The sequence below is a fragment of the Grammomys surdaster genome, unplaced genomic scaffold (assembly GCF_004785775.1).
Source record: "Grammomys surdaster isolate TR1022 unplaced genomic scaffold, NIH_TR_1.0 351, whole genome shotgun sequence".
NCBI classification, from domain to species: domain Eukaryota; kingdom Metazoa; phylum Chordata; class Mammalia; order Rodentia; family Muridae; genus Grammomys; species Grammomys surdaster.
This window is the reverse complement of record NW_021604770.1, coordinates 7,015-13,871: the sequence shown is the minus strand read 5'-3', so window position 1 is coordinate 13,871 and position 6,857 is coordinate 7,015. Positions and strand designations below refer to the sequence as shown.

The window sequence follows — 6,857 nt, the reverse complement described above, 5'->3', positions numbered from 1 at the left end:
GATACTCCGTGAGACACGGATACAGAACAGGCGGGTCAGAGTGTGAATCAATACTCCGTGAGACACGGATTGCTTAGCATGTGTGACATTTAAAAAAAAAAAAGTATGTCAATATAGAAGGAATTAGACCAATGATTCTCAACCTGTGGGTCTTAACCTTTTTGTGGGGTTGAACAACCCTTTCACAGAGGTCACCTAAGGCCATCAGAAAACACAGATATCATTTTGATTCATAACAGTAGCTATACTAGTTATGAAGTAGCAACAAATTGATTTTATGGTTGGGAGTCACCACAACATGAGGAACTGTTTCAGAGGGTCTCAGCATTAGGAAGGTTGAGAAGCACTGCATCAGACAACTGGAGGTAGGGGTGGTACCCGCCCATAGGCCCAGATACTCAAGAAGCTGAGCAGGCGGTCACCTAAGCCCATAAGTCTGAGACCAGCCTGGGTAAGATCTCAAAAAAGAGAAAAGGGAACTTCAGTGAGAAATCTCAAAGAGTGGAATTCATATGATAACCCGTAAATATGTGCTATTTAGGAAAAACATACACCATTATGTGTCTACTCGTGTGTGTGTGTGTGTGTGTGTGTGTTTTCATTTAGACTCAGGAAAAGGTCAGGAATGGTATGTAAACTGTTCACAGTAGACAGTAAGATGAGGTGGCATAAGAGTCAAAGTAGACTTTTCAATTTCTGTATTTGGAGGGAATTATTTCTAATAATCATATATTCAAATTATCTTCTTATAGTAAAATGTAAATATATAAAAATATACTTACTTCATAAAGAGTTTAAAGACTTAAAAAGCTTTTAAACAGTCAAAGAATATTAACAATTTTTTGTTCACCACTGAGGGATGAACCCAGGACCTGGACAAGCCAGGCAACTGCTCTACCTGTGAACTAGATCTCATGCCTGTCAGCAGGCAGTTTCCCCAACAAGGATCAGTGAACATGTGTAAAGGCTGGGTGCCAAGCCTGGCATGGCCCTGGTGGGGACAGAGTGACATGGTTCCTGCCCCTAGGACAGGGCCCCATGTGTGCGTCTCCAGGAGTGTCGATGGCTGCTGTGAGCAGAAGACTTGTTTGTGTAATAACGCACATACTCCCGGGGCCCACAGCAGTGCAGGACTCTTTCTTTCTGAGGAATGTCCTCCCTGTTAATGGGCTACATCTCAGCACAATGGTAAACACTGGGATCTTCAGGACTGCCCTTAAGGCTATGGGAAAGAGCTTTAAATACATGAGTTCAAAAATGTATTATTTTTCAACTATGCAAAACATAAGGATGCAATATGAATTATATAAGGGGCTTCATGAATCTAAAGGAACAAAAGCAGCTGTGCTGGGAGCCAGCTTGTTAGAAAATTACTAAAGAGATAAAGAGATTTAGGGAATGTGTCACAGGAGATCCCATTCAGCTAAATTTTTCTGTTTATGCTTACAAAGGCAGATTCTTGAGTTTAGGATCAGCATGGGACAGAGCAAGGTTAGTCTCAGGCATGGTAGAAGTGGTAATTTCAGGGCAAGGTCCTACCCTTATTATCTGTGCTTAACAAAGGCAGACAGATCTCTGAATTCTTTGGCAATGTTAAGAAAAAAATGTATGCTTGCTGTTTCTTAAGAGTTGTGGGATGCTGACTAATCAGAAAAGCAAAAGGGAACCTGGAGTAAATGACTGGGTTGATAGGGAAAATAAAAGACTGGACCAGTGTTCTGCAGATGAGATATCCAGAGAATTTTTTAGGATAAAAAGAGAACTGTGAGGGTTGGAGAGATGACTCAGCTGTGAAGAGCACTGATTGGTCATCCAGAGGTTCTAAGTTCAATTCCCAGCAACCACAGGGTGGCACACAACCATCTGTAATGGGATCTGATGCCCCCTTCTGGTATGTCTGAAGACAGCAACAGTGTACTCATAAAATAAATAAATCTTAAAAAAAGAAAGAGAATTGCTTGGAGACCTGTCACAAGCAAGCAGGACATGGACAGACAGATCTCAGAATCGCAAGCAAGCAGAACACAGACAGCTCTCCAGAGAGAAAGCAGAACGTAGAAGCAGACTGGAAAAGCTGGATTGAGCAGAACACAGGTTGTTAGCCTGGATTCACGATTTGACTTCAAGTCCTTTCCACACAACCCTTCTCTCAGAACCCCTCTCCAAGCAGAGGCTGGTTCTTGGCAGCTGAGGGTGTAGTTCAGAGGAGAAGCTTTAAGCTGGTAGGCCTGGGCTCTTAGTGAACACTACCAATGCATAAAATGCTTAATCTTGTCAGTTCTCAAAGGACCATCCAGTTTGCACACACTAATTCTGTACCACTCACTCCACCTGCTCTGGCTGGGCTCCTTCCGCAGTCCCTTCTGAAGGAGGCGCTCAACATTCCTGTCCCCAAACCTACTAGACAGGGTTCAACCTGTCTTGAAGGAACTTTAGAGGTCGACTTCAGGCTCTATCTGAACAAACAAATGCTCTTCAAAAACAACCTGGCAATCGGTGTTTAACCTATCTATAAACGTTGTCTTCTCACCAGCAAGTCCGTTCTTAGGATCTTGTACTAAGGAGGAACGCTCTGCTCTGCATTTACAGACTACATGACACGAAGTGGCTCTGCAGTGACTTGCCAAATGGGGATCAGTCCCTTGTTGTTACTGATGGTGAGAACTGGAACCTCTTATCCCAGTGGAATATAACATGTGGCTCTTTTCTGGCAACTACTTAGGCCCTTTAAAAAGAGTTTTGCTGATAAATAATGCATGATACATTTTCCTGGGCAGAAAATTTCCTAATGGGCCAACTAAATAAAAAACCAATTCAGATGACATATTTTAAGCTTTAGTCTAATGTCACTGATAGTATATGTTGACACAGTGACACAGGAAAGGGACTTGTGAGCTCAGAGAAACACAAGCAAGCAATTACAAAAACACACTTTATTCCCTTTTCCTGAACTAACACAGGATCGCTTCATTATCTTTCCTTTTATCAGACCAAATAGGCAGACTTCACCTTCATTCTAGTCTTCTCTTTCCAAATGAATTTACGCATTATGTGGTGTTAGGCAGATTTTTTTTTTTTAATGTACAGGATTAACTTTTTCAGTGTGTGTGTGTGTGTGTGTGCATGCATGACACACATGTGGAAGTCAGAAAACAACTTTTAGGGGTTGGTTCTCTCCTTCTACCATATGGGTCCTGGATATAAACTCAGGTTGTTAGGCTTTGTAGCAATCATCCTTACCTGCTGGCCACCTTGCTGACCCTCATTTTAGCTTTTTCTTTGTTGATTTTGTTGTTGTGGTTTGGGAAGGGTGTGAGTCAGGGCTTCTCTGTATAGCTCTGGCTGTCCTGGAACTCACTCTGTAGACCAGACTGGTCTCATACTCAGAGACCTGCCTCCCAAGTGCTGGGATTAAAGGTGCGCTCCACCCCCCTCCAGCTGATTTTGCTTTTTTTTTTTTTTCTCTTCCCAAACTAGACTACTGGATATACACCTTCAGCATATAAAAAAGTCCTTCCAGATCTGAGGATGTGGGCCATTGGTAGAATTTCAGCTTCAGATGCTCAAAACCCTAGGTTCAACCCCTAGCACCTCCTCCCTACTTAAAAGTAACGAAGTTCTTTCAGAAAGCATTAAGACTTCAAGGGCCTGTATTATTTGCTACAGATATACCTTTCTAACTTGATCTGTTTTGGTCCTAAAGGAGGCAGAGGTAGCAGAATCTCTGAGAATAAAAGGCAGCATGGCTTATATGGAACATAGATAGATAGATAGATAGATAGATAGATAGATAGATAGATAGAATATAGGCCAACCAGAGTCACACAGAGGGTTGGGGGGTGGGGTGGGATGAGACAAAATAGACTTGATTCACCACAATAGTCAAGTGAACAGAGAGTCAGTGGGTTGACTCAGCAGATAAAAGTGTTCACCATTAGCCAGGCAGTGGTGGTGCACGCCTGTAATCCCAGCATTTGGGAGGCAGAGTCAGGTGGATTTCTGAGTTTGAGGCCAGCCTGGTCTACAGAATGAGTTCCAGGACAGCCAGGGCTACACAGAGAAACCCTGTCTCGAAAAAACAAACAAAAACAAAAACAAAACAAAAACCAAAAACAACAACAAAAACAAAAACAAACAAAAAAAAAGTGTTCTCAATGAAACCTGAGTTTAATCCCTGAATCCCACGAAGTTCAAGGAAAGAACACACTCACAAAGCTGTCTGTCCTGTGACTTCTACACAGTTGCCGTAGTATGTGTGCCCCATCTGGGTAAAAAAACACTCTTAATAAAGATAAAAATAAGAGCCTGGCTGTGGTGGTACATGCCTTTAATCCCAGCACCTGAGAGGCAGAGGCAGACATATCCCTGAGTTTGAGGCTAACCTGATCTACAGAGTGAGTTCCAGGACAGCCAAGATTACATAGAAAAACCCTGGCGGGGGCGGGGGTGAGCATGGGGGTAACAGACAAACAAAACACAAAATCAAATGGAAAAAAATGAAAAATACAAAAAAGAAAAGGATAGAATAAAAAAGCGAGAGGAAACAAAGTTTGTAGCTGTTTCCACAGAGAAAGAAGGCTAAATGCAGGAGATGCTTCTCCAGCAGACAAAAAGACTATGCTATCAGACACCATGTGAATACTGAAAAATACTTCAGGGACAGCATGCAAAGTTTTAGCTTGGAAAAGAGTCAAACCATTAACCAAAGATGCAGAAGGCAGGCATGCTTCAAAGAGGAGAAAGGTGTGTAGTATGTAACGTATTAATTTTTGATACAGACCCTCATGTAGCCCAGATGGGCCTGGAGCTTCTAGTCCTCCAGCCTGCAGGTGTAATGAGAATAATACGGGCCCTGTTTGTGCGGTGCTGAGGATGGAACCTAGAACCTTGTGTATGCCCAGCAAACACTCCACCAACTGAGATACAGCCAGTTATGACAAAATTAGTATTAAATGTGTTTCATGTAAGACACCTATGAGGTAGCAATGGATGTACCTTAGGCAGCCACGGGGGAAGGATTTGGGAGTCACTGACATAAGGCTAATAAGACCAAAGCAATTAAGGATCTCATCATTAACAAAACAAAACCTGAAAGCCAGCCAAGATAGCCCAGCGGTTATCAGGGGCTTGTGCACAATCCTGATACCTGAGCCCAACCCCAGAATCCCACAAAGCGGTAGGAGAGAACTAATTCACAAAGGTTGCCGCACGACTTCCAACTATGCACAAAAGCAAGTGCACGTGCGTGTGCAAACGCTAAGGTACACTCAAGTTTCAGGATAGTACAGATTGTAAAATGACACCCAGTCTCAAAAAGACCAAACCAGATTTAAAAAAAAAAGAAAGAAAAAAACAAAAAATTCCCTTCTGCCTCCCCAGAAGAATGAGAGAAGTGGGAGAGAGATTCTGGCTACAGCTTAACTGATTAACCCGTTAGAGCCTCCCGCAATTAACTAAAAGCTCGGCTATTATGATTTGTGATTTTAAACAAGTTCTTAGTTCCGTTTGTTCAAACACCTCAAAGTTCGTAGGCGACTTTACTACAAATAAGTCTATATTCCTTAAGCTCTATTACGATACGTGTAATTCGTGCATGCCAAGGGATACATTCACTTGTTAAAACCCACACCAGCTTGCTTCTACTGCAGCCTGGTCCTCTTCCAACTCTTCCTCACACACCGCCCGCCTAGTTCTCAACTTCTCCCCACGCCTACATACCCGGACCTTAAGTGCCACCCACCTCCCTCTCTGCCTGGCCTCCCTTACACCCGCCAGGCCTGGCCACAAAAAACCACGAAATACCTTGGTCTCTCTGCCTCCCCGCCCCACACATAAAAATCCCCGGAGCCGCTCACGTCACAGGACTGCAGATCAGAAGTCCCGGGCAACTAACGGAAGCCTCGGCCTTTGGACCTCGGAGATGCCTCTATACTATTGGCTTTTGAATGAGTCACGTGAGCGGCGGGTCCTTCCAATGACCAATAAGCGCGGGCTTTGCCGCAACGGTTTCTGGGAGTTGTAGTTCCCGCGAAACCACAGCCCGTAAATCTTCACAATCCATCTCAAGTGTTTCAACCTATTCTCCTACATAGGTCTCATCCGTTCTCATAGAAGAGGTTGGCAAGAACGAATCGGAATTCTACGGTCAACATGTGTCGATAGTTTTTAGTTTAGTTTAGAGGGGAGTCGGGGACTCCCCGTTTAAAAATCCCATAAGTATCACTCCCAAAATGTAAATAGTATCTGTTCACCTGAAGCCAGTCTCCTAGGCCTGCCCAAGTAGCAGATATGTTCTACCCCTAGTCTCAAAGTACCTGCCCAAGGCCATAGCCAGTAGGGTTGGCGGCGGTGACTGGTGGGTGGGGTCTCTTAATTTTTTTTTTTTTTTTTTGTCTTAAGCCCTGAAGACCACACCCGCGGGGTTTTTCTGATCCTGACCTGCACAGGTCCGTAAATCTTTTCTGAGCGTCAACTTCAGTCCTTGTATCTGGATACTGACAACCTCATCTGCTAGCTAGCCGCCTGGAAAAGTGGAGATAAAGAAGCCGAGGAAAACGCCTCAAGTTCTAGTTCTGGGCCTTTGAATAGGTCTTTCTCCCATCTTCATCTCCCATCGTTTCTTGTCAGAAACAAATTCATGTCGATTTTTGCAATGAAGTAGAAAGGATGGGGGGTGCACTTCTTAAAGTCTCCTTCAGTCTTCAAGCAAATGCTACCTCTTCCCAATGTATCTTCCTAGGGGCCATGGACATAGCCTCTGTTAGCTTAGGTGCGTGAACAGGCCCTGGTTTCCCTGGGTTCAAGTCCCAGGACCAAGGAAGCGGAGGATTCGGGAAGGACAGAAGTATCTTTCTATA

At 43.8% G+C, this 6,857-nt stretch overlaps 1 protein-coding gene across 1 annotated transcript in view; it reads right to left on the bottom strand.

Annotated features, from left to right (window-relative positions):
• Wdcp (WD repeat and coiled coil containing) overlaps nucleotides 1-5,864 on the bottom strand; it is an 18,463-nt gene extending 12,599 nt beyond the window's left edge. Inside the window, exon 1 of the mRNA XM_028779395.1 lies at nucleotides 5,803-5,864. The gene's annotated coding sequence lies outside the window, so the exon portion shown is untranslated. The remainder of the gene's footprint in view (nucleotides 1-5,802) is intronic.
• Nucleotides 5,865-6,857: the final 993 nt, after the last annotated feature.